Source organism: Triturus cristatus, chromosome 10, assembly GCF_964204655.1.
Source record: "Triturus cristatus chromosome 10, aTriCri1.1, whole genome shotgun sequence".
NCBI classification, from domain to species: domain Eukaryota; kingdom Metazoa; phylum Chordata; class Amphibia; order Caudata; family Salamandridae; genus Triturus; species Triturus cristatus.
The window spans coordinates 1,083,326,644-1,083,342,483 of NC_140593.1; the positions used below are offsets into that span (position 1 = coordinate 1,083,326,644).

General features: G+C 49.4%; 1 protein-coding gene across 1 annotated transcript in view; it reads left to right on the top strand.

Annotated features, from left to right (window-relative positions):
* The first annotated feature begins 683 nt into the window (after positions 1 to 683).
* Positions 684 to 15,840, top strand: part of INTS1 (integrator complex subunit 1) — a 625,364-nt gene continuing 610,207 nt past the window's right edge. The window contains exon 1 of the mRNA XM_085629257.1: positions 684 to 794. The gene's annotated coding sequence lies outside the window, so the exon portion shown is untranslated. The remainder of the gene's footprint in view (positions 795 to 15,840) is intronic.

Sequence of the window (15,840 nt, forward strand, 5' to 3'; positions counted from 1 at the left end):
ATGAAAACTTTACAGCTATGCTTAAGTGACGTGCCAGCGAGGATTGTTGCATGCGATCAGCAATACACTGTATTTTTTTGTTGTTGCAGATTTATATAGCGCGAACTCGACCCGAAGGTATTGGAGCGCTTTACACGAGCACCCGTTGCATTACACAAGGGCACATTCATTACTTGGGAGGCGTGGTGAGATTAAGCGATTTGCCCAAAATCACAGGATGCCAAGCCGTCTCCGAGGCTCGAACCCGGTTCCCGAAGCTCCAAAGTCGGCAGTTCTAGCCGTCAGGTAGCTGTAAGGCTACATCATCTCCCCAAGAACAATCACTGGTTGCTAAGGGATCGGGCATTCCGTTCAAATCCGATTTTAACTATAAATATGAAAGCTGTAGTATCGCTATACTGGTTACTGCGGTATTCCTGCGCACACCCATTATCTTCGCTTCAGAAGAAATAAACAGACAGGTACCTCGCATGAAATAACACCAACAGTGCAAAACAACAGAAGCAGCTGCGTACGCAACGCAACCTTGTTGGGTCACGCATGGGGCGTGGCAGGGGTCGTCACGAGCTAAGCCAATGGCTTCTTTAAACGAGAACGAGGGCGTGCCTTAGAAGGGAGGTACTTCCTAGACGTTACCCAGAATAGGGCCTCGTCTTTCTTCTTTTTGCCTGATATCCTTCTGCCCTTTCGTCACTTTCTATGCAAACCATTAGCCAATTCGCAAGAATGTGTACTAATGGAGTTTCCGCTTCCGGGTTGTGATGTGCAGACATGGAGTGAATGAGAGTGTTATAGTAAGTTGTTTTGAGTGGTTACTACGTATCTTTTCAGATTTCTTTTGGTCCCGTAGTCTTCAGCGGCCTAAAGTTGAAAGACTTGGAAGGCAGCACATGGTGTGTGGGGTTCCAAAAACGTCTCATACAAAAGTACAACATTGAGTATGGGCTGTCACTCTACCTTTGTATTTCCGTGTCCCACAGGCGTGCAGCTCGCCAACTTTCATGTATATATCGGCCTGAGTTTGCATGTATATGACATAGCATACCTTACAGCTATCTCTGAATTATAGAGCACAACATTCAGTTCTCGCTGATCGTATGGGTCTTAAAACACGGTCTCTTTGAGCATCTTGGACGTATTTTAGCATGTAGCTTTCCCTTTATGTGTGACGCAGACTTCATCATCTTTAGTATATGGTAGAAATCTCAACACGCATCCCCTTGCTTCAACCCACCTCCAGAAGTTGTTTTGGGATCTCCATGGAATTCTTGTGTGCATGGGACAGGTCTACCTATGCATATGTGTGACACCCCTGCCATCTTTGTATGTAGATGGCATTCCTTGAGCATAACGTTCTCTACATGCCATCTATATACGTGAGTGTGGCGTGAGGTGAACGGTCACCTATGTTAAAATGATGTGTGCTGGGGTTATGGTAAAGGAGACTTAATTCTCCTATAGGTAAAGTGAGTACCATTTTCAAAGAGTAACGCTAACATCTGTTAATTACATATATTAGAAACGGCAGAAGTAAAAACAAGGTATGGTTATGTCTCTGTGGGACGTTATCGTATTCTTCTATATTTGGATTGCAGTGCAACATTTATATACTGCTTTGTACTCCTTTGTGGAACACTGAAGTGCATTCCTACACTAGCATCAAAGTAAACTGTATAGGGTGTGTGGCTTGGAAGGGGCTAGGAGGGTATTGTCTTGGTTGTTGATCCTAGGTGGACAGTGTTTCCATGTCGTACGTGGTGACCACTGAGTTGTGGTTATCATGTCGTGAGACACACTGCTTAGAAGTGTTGTGGATAAAGAGGTACGAGAAACAGAGGAACAATTTATGCTTTTTAGTGAGCTACAGCTGGGAACATCCCTTTGTGGAGTTCCTTATGAACAAGCTTGCCCACTCTGATATTTTGTTTACGTTTTTTTGGTCCTGAGCAGGCGTGGCTGGAGAGAGAAGTGGTGGATGGGGGGGGGATCTGCTGGGGTAGCCTTTGTAACTATCATCCCGTATCTGAATGTCATTGCGATATGTAAAGAAGCAGTCCAAGCATCTAGCCACAGTGGTAGACTAGATAAGAGTCCTCAGATTGGCCAGTTGTATGCAACCAGTCTCTTTAGTTGTGCCATGCCTGATCAATTGGTGATAGGTGGTTTATTGGCTGCTACAGTACTGAGTAACGGGCAGTACCTGTAGCAGATATGTCTTATGTGAATGTGAGAGGAGTAAGCTACAGTTGGCTGCTGACTGATGAGTATTATAGTATTAGTGTGGGTCAGATGGGTCATACATGAATTTAAATTACTAGCTTACCTGGATATAGAAAGTAGTGTGCTGACTGGCTTTTTCCATATATGTGGCCTGTAAACTGTAGGTTGTATCTGAATGTGTGATTATGTTTCAAAGTTCTATCCAAGGTGTTAGACCTGGCATATGTATGTTCGAGATACATACCTGGGGCATGTATCTCGAATGCTCCTCCGTGGACCTGCCGCACTGGTTGTGCCATCCAAGGAAGTATCTCATCGATTGTGCCACAGGTTTACCCTGGTGGGGCCTGTGTGCATGGGTTTCTGTTACTCGACTTGGCATTTACCAAGCTATGTGTCTAGGTTCTGCATGTCTCTTGCTATATTAGTGTTCTCCCTTGTGACTGTGTGGTGTTGGGAAGAGGTTGGGCTTGTGCGTGTATGCGCTACCTGCAAGGCTCGTAAATGGCATTGAGGGATGTGCTCGATATGACAGGGCATGCTTCTAGTATTGGATTAGCATTAGAAGGTGTAGGGAATGGCTATTGAGCATTATTCCCAACTGGCAGAATAGTAGCAATGCAGTGTTTGGTATCAAATGGCTTGTAATGGCGAATCTTCTCCGGTATTGGGAGTGGGTTCAACATTACGGTGATGGGAATGTCACTTTGGGAAAGTGGGCATTTGCATGCTCGTGACTCTGTGTGTCTGTCGGCCTGTCTCCTAATTCACAACTGGGTGCTAGGGAGACAGCCACATCTGTGCATTCCTGATAAAAGGCCATAAACTAGGGACTTATGGGAAACTGCAGACCTTTGACTCTGAGTTGCAATTCTGCTGTGGTTACGTGGGGGGTGGAATTGGCACCGGCATTTCCAAGGGGTAGGATCCTGGCCCCACTAAAGATAGTGATCAAACCTCCAAGGGTAGGATGGCAGACAGGACAAAATCTAGAGAGGGCCTGGTCATTTCAAAGGTGGCCATCTGAACTGATTGTATCATCAAGGCCAAAGTGGGTATAACTACTGAGGCTCTGGCCTCCGAAAGTAAGGGACATCGACTCTTGACCCTTGAACCAGCCAGGTCATTCTACAGTTCCAGGGGGGTATCGGCGGACCGGAATTCCTGACGGGACTGCGAGGTCCAGGGTGCACGCCTACAACCTCCACGAGCACACCTGGAGCCTCTTCCCTGCCCCGCCCCCGCTAAACTCACGCCTCGCGGCCCCCGCTTCGCGGGTGCCGCTCGGAGCCTTGTGTATTTATAGCCAGCTCCTGGAGGAGCACGGTGGGACATCGACTCTTGACCCTTGAACCAGCCAGGTCATTCTACAGTTCCAGGGGGGTATCGGCGGACCGGAATTCCTGACGGGACTGCGAGGTCCAGGGTGCACGCCTACAACCTCCACGAGCACACCTGGAGCCTCTTCCCTGCCCCGCCCCCGCTAAACTCACGCCTCGCGGCCCCCGCTTCGCGGGAGCCGCTCGGAGCCTTGTGTATTTATAGCCAGCTCCTGGAGGAGCACGGTGGGACATCGACTCTTGACCCTTGAACCAGCCAGGTCATTCTACAGTTCCAGGGGGGTATCGGCGGACCGGAATTCCTGACGGGACTGCGAGGTCCAGGGTGCACGCCTACAACCTCCACGAGCACACCTGGAGCCTCTTCCCTGCCCCGCCCCCGCTAAACTCACGCCTCGCGGCCCCCGCTTCGCGGGTGCCGCTCGGAGCCATGTGTATTTATAGCCAGCTCCTGGAGGAGCACGGTGGGACATCGACTCTTGACCCTTGAACCAGCCAGGTCATTCTACAGTTCCAGGGGGGTATCGGCGGACCGGAATTCCTGACGGGACTGCGAGGTCCAGGGTGCACGCCTACAACCTCCACGAGCACACCTGGAGCCTCTTCCCTGCCCCGCCCCCGCTAAACTCACGCCTCGCGGCCCCCGCTTCGCGGGTGCCGCTCGGAGCCTTGTGTATTTATAGCCAGCTCCTGGAGGAGCACGGTGGGACATCGACTCTTGACCCTTGAACCAGCCAGGTCATTCTACAGTTCCAGGGGGGTATCGGCGGACCGGAATTCCTGACGGGACTGCGAGGTCCAGGGTGCACGCCTACAACCTCCACGAGCACACCTGGAGCCTCTTCCCTGCCCCGCCCCCGCTAAACTCACGCCTCGCGGCCCCCGCTTCGCGGGTGCCGCTCGGAGCCTTGTGTATTTATAGCCAGCTCCTGGAGGAGCACGGTGGGACATCGACTCTTGACCCTTGAACCAGCCAGGTCATTCTACAGTTCCAGGGGGGTATCGGCGGACCGGAATTCCTGACGGGACTGCGAGGTCCAGGGTGCACGCCTACAACCTCCACGAGCACACCTGGAGCCTCTTCCCTGCCCCGCCCCCGCTAAACTCACGCCTCGCGGCCCCCGCTTCGCGGGTGCCGCTCGGAGCCTTGTGTATTTATAGCCAGCTCCTGGAGGAGCACGGTGGGACATCGACTCTTGACCCTTGAACCAGCCAGGTCATTCTACAGTTCCAGGGGGGTATCGGCGGACCGGAATTCCTGACGGGACTGCGAGGTCCAGGGTGCACGCCTACAACCTCCACGAGCACACCTGGAGCCTCTTCCCTGCCCCGCCCCCGCTAAACTCACGCCTCGCGGCCCCCGCTTCGCGGGAGCCGCTCGGAGCCTTGTGTATTTATAGCCAGCTCCTGGAGGAGCACGGTGGGACATCGACTCTTGACCCTTGAACCCGCCAGGTCATTCTACAGTTCCAGGGGGGTATCGGCGGACCGGAATTCCTGACGGGACTGCGAGGTCCAGGGTGCACGCCTACAACCTCCACGAGCACACCTGGAGCCTCTTCCCTGCCCCGCCTCCCACACGCCCCCTCTCCTGTAGTAAGGGCCAAGTAAACACGCGCTAGCGGTACGCGCGCGGTCGCAGCTCGGACGAAGACCGGACAAAGAGCGGGCCGTTTGAGGCCGTTAGAGGACGGGAGAGGTCGGGCCTGGGCCACTCCCCCTGGATTTTCCAAACTACCAGTAGACACAAAGGGTCACTACTGGTACGTGTTTGCAGGGATGCCACCAATTGAAACCAGAAGCAAAAGCGCCATGGTTGGCGCATCGACCTCCAAGGGTACACTGGATAAATACTTTGTAAAAGCTGGGTCGTTGCTAATAGAGGACATTACGTTACTGGAAAGACGAATCTCTCAAGAACTGGACTGGGTGCGGAGATCGTCCATGGGTCCTCTGGCACAGGCAAAATCTCCTGTGGTAAGCTCTGAACTGATTGTGTTGGACACAGGGGGGGAGGGCACAGGGGGGGATGGCACGAATAATCTCACTAGGTCCCCAGATATATTAAATTACACCTCTCAGTCAAGTCGAAAGGACCTTAGTGACTCTATTGATTTCAGCATGTTAACCCTCCCGCCTGCTCAACCCCCTTCTAAATCTACAAATCAAAGCCCTGTGACTAATAGGGATAATCCCAACTCTATAACTGCTAAAGTGAACAAGCAAAAGGGGATTAGAGAAGGAGCTATCCCTAAAAAGAGCGGAGGAGCTAAGACAAGGAGGGTGCGCAAATTAACTTCCACAAAACCTTGCACCAGCTTGCCAACAAAAAGCTCCGTTTTGAATAACAGGGAAATCTTACAAAAGGGCAGAGCTGGGCATAGCAGCTCCGTAGTAACAGGGGAGACAAACAACCATCCCGATCTAAATCCATGTGAGTCTGTTGAAGAGGACATTACCCTAGCTGACATCGGCACCCTTATCAGGAAACTTCTTAGCCCACTTGAGGAAAGGCTGATAAAAATAGAAGCTAGGTTGGTGGTTATTGAGAAATCGACAGTACAACTAGCTGATAGTTTGAAACCAGCAAACAACGGGGGAACAAAGGGTCTAAACGGGGTTGCAAAAATTGGCCGCCCTCAGCTTAATAACCAGGCCAAAAGCCCCGCACACCCAATACAGCAGGCACTACCCACCCCGCCGACAAATACCAATACAAAATCGAGGGCAGTCGTTCAAAATAACCACACAGACCAGCTCAATCACCCATCCTCCCCTCTAACAAGGGTTAGCAGATCCGGGCAAAGCAATCCCGCCCCCAGTGAACTATTGAATAAGGTGGATCCTTTGGGAGAGGGAGCGAAGAAGAGACCAAACCCTGGGTTAATAAACCTACTACCAGAGGCAGCCCCATATACCGTTGTACTGGTAGGAGTGCCAGAATTGAACGCTTCCACTAATGAATCTACTCTTTCCCTTAAAAATAAGGTGATCAATTGGTTATGTGCCTTTAGACCGCTACCTGAAGGTATTTCCAGCCCCGTTCTAATGGTACGAAGGGTCTCGTGGCTGGGCAGTCTAACCAAATCTATCAACGGTGACTGTATCATAGTCAATTTTAAAGACCCAAGGACAGTCCGTTATATTAATGGTTGGGCTGCAACTGAAGAGGGAACGACCATTCAATCCCTGCCCCGCTCCTTCTTCTATCCCCCACGGACATACGATAGGGAAGGCGAGATTTGGGAGACCCAGATGCAAAGACAGGTTGGGTGGGGAGCCCAAAATGCAAGGGGAATCTTTCACCACCCTAGTAGACAGCACCATGGGCACCCCGATCCGAACGCAGTCCACTCCCACCCAGAGAGATTGGGAGGGGGTCTTTTCAGAGGATGGAGAGCATCATCCAACCTTAGAAGAGAGGAGTCTGCCCACCACACTCCCAACGTGGCCGAAGAGGGCTGGGAAATTTATCATGGGAAAGGAGGCAACTGGGGTGCAGGAGAGCACAATTATCCCTCCCGGAGGCCCCACCGCCAATTCCATCTTCCAACCTGGAATAGCTACAGCACTTTAGAAATGGTCGATTGACAGCCCGCAGACCGCAGCGGGAAGTCTAATCCTGCAGCACAGGAGATTGAAGATGAAATAAACCAAGAACTAGAGCACCCCACTGACCTGGAACATCACGTCCCCCTGAGTAACCCCACCAGCAATACATCCCAGGATGCAAAGGGACAAATAATTATGCCTCTATTGCATAGGGAGATCTCGAGCAACAATAAAGGGAATGATTGTACCAGTAATATCTCCCGGAGTGACAGATCTTTGCCACTCAAAACTTTATCGTGGAACGTTGCGGGTTTGGGAAACAAGTCTGATTGTAATGAATGGATTGAATATATTGTTACCAAAGACCTCTGTATGTTTCAGGAAACTTGGGAGAGAGAGGTACTTGAGAGGCAAGGTTTTGCTGTATTTTCCATCCCTGCTAAATGGGGTGGCAGGGGGCGGCCTTCAGGTGGTCTTGAAACGTGGGTTGCTGTCCATTTGGGATGTAAAGCAACACAATTCCCAGTGGCCTCAGATGATATACTAGTGGTTTTATTGGAATGGTCCTACCACTGCAGACTAGCGGTGGTGAATGTCTATTCGAGACCGGTTCCAACCTCTCAGGAATCGCCTACCATTGACAAGCTCACAGATTTTCTAGCTGAACTGCCCCCTGGGTTCCCTTTTATTGTGGGAGGGGATTTGAACTCACACTATGAACCCCTACCCGGTCTTTTAGATGGGGCAAGTCTAGAGGAAGAGGCAAGATGGCATGTCCCATTGATCGAATCCATTCCCCCAAAGGCCTGGAGCCCGCTGGCAGTACAGATTACAGCCCTAACTTTGAGACATGGACTTAGGGCTTGTAACGGCCGAGCCAAGTCTGACATCCCGAGTAAACCCACATTTAATCGGAAGGGCAGGGAGTCAAGACTTGATTACATCTTAGTGCAGCTCTCCTCATGGCCACGTGTCGTTGACTTCAAGGTCACCGACAGAGAAGATAGCGACCACAACGCCCTAGAACTGGATTTTCTTCTCCCCGGCCGGGGTCGTGGGGATGGGGAAGGAGAACATCACAAGATACACCCCGACCTGGTTGTAGAAAATAACAGGAGAAGAATTAAGTGGGAAAAATTAGTAACATGCGTAGACAAGTTACCTCGGCTTTATAATAGCCTCATTCCCACTTTGGAAAAAATGGCGTTCTTGGGTGTTGAACCTAGTACAGGGGCCAATAACAATCAAATATGGCTACTCCATGAAGAACTCGTAAAGACCCTATCTTCGGAGTTATTCGATAATGGTCCTAGGAGGGGCAGAGGAAGGAACCACCCTACTTGGTTCAATGCGGCGTGTCGCAGGGCAAGGAAGGATCTCTTGTCTAGTATCAAGAACCGCAACGGCAGGTCGGAGATACAAAATAAGAGACGCGAATATAAGAAATTAATTACTAATGCCAAGCTCGAGTGGGACCAGAATAAATGGGAGAGAATTGCAAGTGCTCTAGCCTCTATGGACTCGCGGAAGTTCTGGAGAATTGTGAATTCTGGCTCTGAGGAACTTGTCTCGGCTATAGAGCCAAATATTTCTCCAAAAGCCTGGCAGGAGCACTTTCAGTCACTGTATTCAGAGGTGCCAGGCAACGGTAGCACTAGTATTATTCGGCAGGTCCATAATTGCAAGGAAGGGGATCCATTTACTATAAGGGAAATCCAGCTTGCTATATCAGGCTTGTCAGCGGGAAAGGCACCTGGTCTGGACGGTCTCCCAGGTGACCTCTTCAGGCAAGAACCAGATATATGGGCCCCTTATTTTATGGTGTTGTTTAATGCGATCTTAAAGGGCATGGAAATACCTTGTACTTGGCTGGGCGCAGAGGTGGTCCCGATTTTCAAAAAAGGCTCCCCCCTGCTCCCATCCAACTACAGACCCATTAGCTTGATAGACGTGTCGCAAAAGCTTTTTGGGAGGGTTATTCTTGACCGTCTGCAGAATTGGATAGAGGACACCGCTATCATGAGCCCTTATCAGGCTGGGTTCAGGAAGGGGGTATCCACCATTGATCAAATTTTTCGCCTTAGTCTCATATATTGGAGGACTGCGCATTTGGAAGGGGGCAGCCTGTACACGGTATTCGTGGATTTAAGGGCTGCCTTCGACCTGGTGCCTAGATCAAAACTTTGGAACGTCCTGGGTGATATGGGAGTCCCGCATGACATCCTAGCCATACTGATTAAATTACACCAGAATAACTTTGCGCAGGTCAGGTGTGGCAGGATGGGAGGCTTAACAGAAAGATTCCCCGTTGATAGGGGGGTGAGGCAGGGATGTGTATTAGCACCCACCCTGTTCTGCCTCTTTGTCAACGGGATAATCGCCCACTTGTCCAGGATAAATGACATTGATGCTCCAAGATTAAACGGCAGCAGGGTGCCCGCTGTAATGTTTGCAGACGACACCCTGCTGCTCTCCAAATCCCCCATGGGAATTCAAAGGATAGTGGACGGGTTTTTGGAATTTTGTATTGAGAGGGGTTTAGAGATTAACGCCTCCAAGACAAAGTTCATGATTCTGAACCCAACACCTTCAACACGTCCAAACCCCCTCTTAGGTAAGGTGAGACTGGAGAGGGTCACAACATTTGAATATTTGGGGGTTACCCTGAATGAGAAAATGACCTGGGGGACCCATCTGGCTAGGGCAAATTTGAAACTATCGCAGAAGACGGGGGGAATCCTAAGAATGGTGGGTAAATCCATATATCGCCCTCTGGGCCCCATGATACAGATCTATAAATCTCAAGCTCGGGGTTCAGTTGTTTATGGGGCGGAGCTCTGGGGCCACGTATCCACAGATAATTTAACAACAACTGAGAACAGGTTCCTCAGGCAGTTAGTGGCCCTTCCTTCGAGTACCCCACTGGTGCCCCTAAGATTGGATCTAGGCCTAAGGCCAATCGCCGAGGAGCTAGGACTTAAGCCCCTGGCCCTTTGGCGAAGAATATGGAACAGCCAAGACCTCGAGGATTATAGAAAAGAGCTCCAAGAGTTCATGGCCTTACCAATTATTTCTAAAATCCCATGGCTAAAATACATAAAGAGTACATGTGAAAGTCTAGGTCTTTCCGAACTTTGGATCGACCCTCTAAACACATGTAACAGGATTTCTAGGAAGGCACTTTCACAACTATACTATCAGTTGAAATTGTCAAATTGTATAGCCAATACACGGATGGGATCTTTAACCTACGCATTTATACAACTGAAAGATTCCTATAAAATGGAAAGTGTACTGGATGGAATGGGTCCTGTGCTGGCAAGAAAGTTATACTTACAATGGAGATACGGATCTCTCCCACTGAGGGCCTTTACGAGTTCCTGGTTTAGGCCCCCGGGGGTAGAGCTGTGTCCTGCCTGCACATACCCTCATGAGAATGATCTACACGTGACTCTCTTCTGTAAAGCTTATCAAAGAGCGAGGAAATATTGGCTTTTACCTATTCTTAAAAACATGGGCTTTAGGAATTACTCACAGGCATTCAGAATTCTTAAAACTGATTTGTCACCTCCGATCGTTTTTGCATTATCAAAGTATTTGATGGCAATGTGGCATGTTCGATCTCGCATTCTAAAAACAGGGGCCTCTGTATAAAGTTCAAAGTATAACTTATTGGCGTACTTTTTAAGATTATTTTAATGTTTTTAAATGTTTTGGAATATGACATTTTTTTAAGGTATTTGATTGACTGAACCTGTTTTAAATATTGTTAAATGCTCAAAGTTCTTTTTATGTACTCTTATCTTTGATGGTCCAAGAGACCGAGAATAAAGATTGAAATCGGAGTAAAGGTGCTTTTGGATTTAGAACTATACTACGCTGATTCAATGCTGGGATATCGATACGAGGAATCATTGGGGCAGAAGGGATTGCAACTGGACTATCTGCAGATTTGTGGTTACCTGGAGCTTGTCGTGCTCCAAAAGGGTACTTTCACTTGGTAGATTTTTCCTGGATGTTGCTGGCCTGCAGCAAAGTGCCAACTGTTGTGGCCTTGGTTCCAAAGTACTCTCTCTCCAAGGGCTGGTGAGCTGGCCTCCTGTCCACGAGATCCCAGGGACAAATAGGATCTCACTGTCTCCACGAGATCATAAGTACCTCACAGTGTTCGCCGGAGACAAGTGGAAGTGATCGTGGTTGGGACAAGGCCGCCCTGATGTTCACCATCATCTCACTGTGGAAGATAAGTATGCGCGTAAAGATCAGCAGCCACCTGAGGTGTTGGGACGTGAGGAGATCAAGGAGTTTGGGGAAGCTTGCAGAGTCCGAGGGACCCATGCTTGAAACCAGGGGACATGTGCTAGATTGTGCTACAGAGCGTGTGGTGTCCGAGGGGTGTTGGGGGAACCTCAGCTGGGAGGTGAGACTGTCTTCAGCCTCCAGATTAGGAGGATGACAGTGCCTGACATCGTGGCCTCTGCCTGAGGTCTTTGGCTCCCTCTCTCTGGACCCACGCCACAAGGTTATTTTGTTGTGGAGAACACCGTGACAAGGCCTGAGAGGTTCCTTATGGGCACCTACAGCTGACTGTCGGGGGACGACGGCAGGTCATACCTCCGCCTGAGGGGAAAACATTTCTTCAGACTTGGAAGCGCACTAGCTTCCAGGGTCACAACCTGTAGTCTATGGGGGGGATTTCCATCTTGTGTAGGTGCCTCCGGGTGCCTGAGGCCTAATCCGAATGAACAAAACTAAGTAACTGCTTCTTTCTGTGTTAGGTGGTTCTGACTGTCTAGTCAACGGTGCATGAGCAGGGGCAACGTGTATAGTTGAATGACTGAGGGGGCTTGGTCACAAGGAGTAGTCCAATGCCTGTGACTCTTTGACCTTTCTGCTAATGGGAAAGTCCCAAAATTGCATATAACTCTAAAGTGTATATACAATGTGTATCTCGTTAAGATTTCTGTGTGTGTGTGTAAAACAAAACAAGTGTTTTATACATATGGGTGGAGTCTTTTTGTGGCATGTGCAGTGTGTTGCGAGGGTGGGAGTTGTGCCAACACTTTACACTCAAGCCCTGACGTTAAGCTTGCCTGCTCGGTGCCAAGCTACCAGAGGGTGAGCACAGGTTATCAGACTAGAGTATCGTACTCATTCTATTTGCAATGGTGGATTCTGACTGGCTTCGATGCATCTCAGCCAGTCTGAAACCGCTGGGTCTAACACAAGGGTTGTGGGATGATGTAGTTATCTTAGAAATAGCCATGTTTTTAACTGTCTTCTGAACTGTATAGTATCCTGAGTGATTCAAATCTTGACTCGTATCAAGTTCCAGAGTTTGGCAGCTTGTAATGAAAAAACAGTGCCTCCTGTGGATTTTTTATGGTAAGGTGGTGTGGTGAGCTGTGATGCAAGCTTGGCGCGCAGAGTCCTATTTTGTTTGTATTGCTTGAATTTGCCTTGTTGGTCCTTTTTCTTGGGAGACTTTATGTACAATGCAGAGTGCCTTGAACACTTAGCTGTAGGCAGCCAGTGGAGTGAGTGTAGGCTTGGAGTCATGCGGTCTCATGGGTAAAGGCAGAGAAGGAGTCTTGCTCTAGCTTTTTAAGTTAGTTGTAATTTGAGTATGATGAATCTGGGTGCACCAAGGTATGGGCTGTTGGCATAGCCAAGCTTGGCGATTACGACTGTGAGGATACCTTGTCGTTTTTGTTGGTATGCAATGTATAGGAAGATGCGATGCAGCATTTTTATTGTGTAGAATGGGCTCTTTGCGACATTGCTGGCATGGTATCAAGGATAGGTCTGGATCCATGGTTTCCCCTAAGTTTCTAAATTCTCTTGATGTTGTTGGAGGGACCTTGACTTCCTGTGACTGTGTGGCAGTAGGCTGTTATTAATTCCATTATCCTCAGGTAATGATTTCTTTCTTTATCCTGTTGGGCTCTAGGTGGTTACTCTTCACTACGTGTTTATGCAGCAAAGGCAGTCCTCAAACATTTAGTCGTTGATATCTTCCTGGCCATTCATTTTTAGAAAGATTTACATGTCATCTTCATAGTTCTAACAGATGAGGTCGAATGATTTTATCTGATTTGAAAAGGGGGGATTAGGTAGATGTTGAATAATAGAGGGGCTTTGTCTTAAAGGAAAGAAGCTATCCATTTTTAAATATTTTCACATATTTTGAGATGAAGGAGTCTTTCAAGGAGCATGTGGTGTTGGGCACTGCAAAATGCATATGATAAATCCAGAAACAATAGGGCAACCTCTCTGTTCTTGTCCACGGTGAGTTTTAGGTCATCCCAATTGGATATGATAGCTGACTCCGTGCCTCTGGCTGGTCTGAAGTTATGAAGTTTACAGTTTTCAGAAATGGACACAGTGCATTTTCTAGACCGCCAATGTTATCCCATGGAAGCAAAACATGTATTGCATTTGGGCACTTAGCAGTGACTTATGGGACTGTTCTTCAGGACTGAAGGTGACTATGAGGCAAGGCTAAAGGCCACACCAACAGGTTACCTCAGGAAGCTCTGGTGCGTCCGGGTGCAGAGGTTTGTCACGCCTTCGGGTGTCCCATTCACTTAAATGGGAGAACAGTCCGGTTACAAAGAGGCTGCAAGCAAGGACTGGGGCAGAAGTCCGGAGGAACCCAAATGGGGGCTAGAGCCTTGAGATCCTCAGGCACGTTGGGACGTCTTTGGTCCACTTCTCCTCGGGCTGTGGTGCTTGGGTACAGTGGTGTCTTTTGACGTCGGATTCTGGCGCAGGCGTCTCTTGCAGTTGGAGGTGTCCTGCAGAAAGAGGCTGCAGGCGGCGACTGGAAGTCCAGTCTAGGCAAACCCCAAGCACTGGCTTGGCTCTTGTGAGTCTGGGGACCCTTTTGGCACCGTCACCTGCCTTGGATTCGGGCTCTAGAGCACGGGTGCATAGGTGCTTTGAGGCGTCGGGTGGCAGCGGTCACAGACTCACGTCTTGGTGTTTATTTTGTAGAAGAGGGTCAAACAGGACAGCTGGGCCACTCTCAAAGTGGTTCTCACTGTCCCTGAAGTCCCTTGGCGTGCAGGTCAGTCTTCCTCGACTTTGGTGTCCGGACTCGGCACAACAAGCCTCAGCTGCTTCAAGGAGTCCAGTACCCAGGGTATCGGTCCTGTCCAGCTCCAGTACGTCCTGGTGTCCTCTCACTCAGGAGGACAAATCTGACCTCAGGAGCACAGGGTCATCTTCCTGGGGAGCGGCAACTAGGTGGAACGCACCTTATGTCTTTGGTGCCTGTGGCTGCAATGGAGTAGCTCCTCTACTCCAAGGGAGTTTCTTTGGCAATTTCTGAAGCACTGGCAGCCCTCTGGGTTTCTTGAGGTCTGCATAGCAGCAGGACAATTTAGTTGCTCCACGAAGGTCGGCTGCAGCAGAAGGAGCGGAAGAAGACTGCTGACCGGAGAACCGAGTTAGTAGTCTTCTTCCACTCTTTCTTTTTTGTCCAATGAAATCTGAAGATCCGGTATGGGGAGGGGTTCACCTAAATACCTAATTTAGGGGCTTCCCATGGAAGTGAGGGGTAGTAGCCAATCGGATACTTGCGCCTGGGGTCCCTACATCCCCTAGATGACCACTTCCTTTGGGGAGTAGGCATCATATTGTCCCAGAATCCCTGATTCCACCACACACAATATGATGGAATTTCTAAAGTTGTGTTCATGTCATGGTCACCCTGGAGGTGTGCCCATCCTGGCGTTCCAACACACCTCTTGCCTATCTCATTTTCCCCGTCCTGCCCAGGTGCCAAATGGCTCTGGACAAAGGGGGACGGCTTCCTCACCTGTGAGAGAAGCCAGATTCGCATTCCAAGGGCAGTGGGCTCTTTGAAGCTCCCCTGCCTTGCAATGCTAATTTTCAGGACATTCTGTGGAAGGGGGTTGAACACCCTCTGCCCAGGCAGGCTTTGTTTCTGACCTCATGAGAGCAAAGGCCCTCACCCTTGGGGACCAGAAACGTATCTCTGGTGGCAGGCTGGCAAAAAACAGTCAGTCAACACCACAGTGGCTGGTAGATTTTCAGGGGGCACCTCTGAGGTGCCCTTTGGTCGTATGTATTAATAAATCCAACACTGGCATTCGTGTGGGTTTGTTAATATGAGATGGTTGATACCACAAATCCCTATTTTCTGTGAAGCCATCATGTAGCTGGGGAACTCTTTCACCAGTGTCCAGCACATGCTATTAAAATGGCTTCTCTGATCACTTGTAATATCTAGTAATGGAACTAGAGATCTCAGAGTCACATCTGCTCATGCAGATATGTCCTCACATAAAAGTTAATGCACCCTGCCTTAGGGCTCAAAGGCTGGCTGTAGAGGTGATTTACATATATTAGATGCAGTGACTTTGGCATGTCACACAGGAGCGTATCATGTTGTGTTTTCACTCATGGTTTGCACCATGACACACAGCCTCCAATGGCAGTCTGTGTTGTATTTGTATGTGTATGTGGGCTTTGATATGTTGCAGCCCCTTAGGGACCCTCTTTCAGGGGCGGTTTCCTGATTAGGGCGGCAGGGCTCCGCCCCGTTTACATTTCTGTCTCAATTACTGTTTCCAAATTCTTTTTAAAGAACGCTTATTGCATTACACCTGCGACCCTCGCTTTGCGCGAGGGTCAGGCAAAACCAGGCACATGTGGTGCTAGAGCGCATTCGCTGGCCATCGCAGGTTTAAGAGGGCTTACC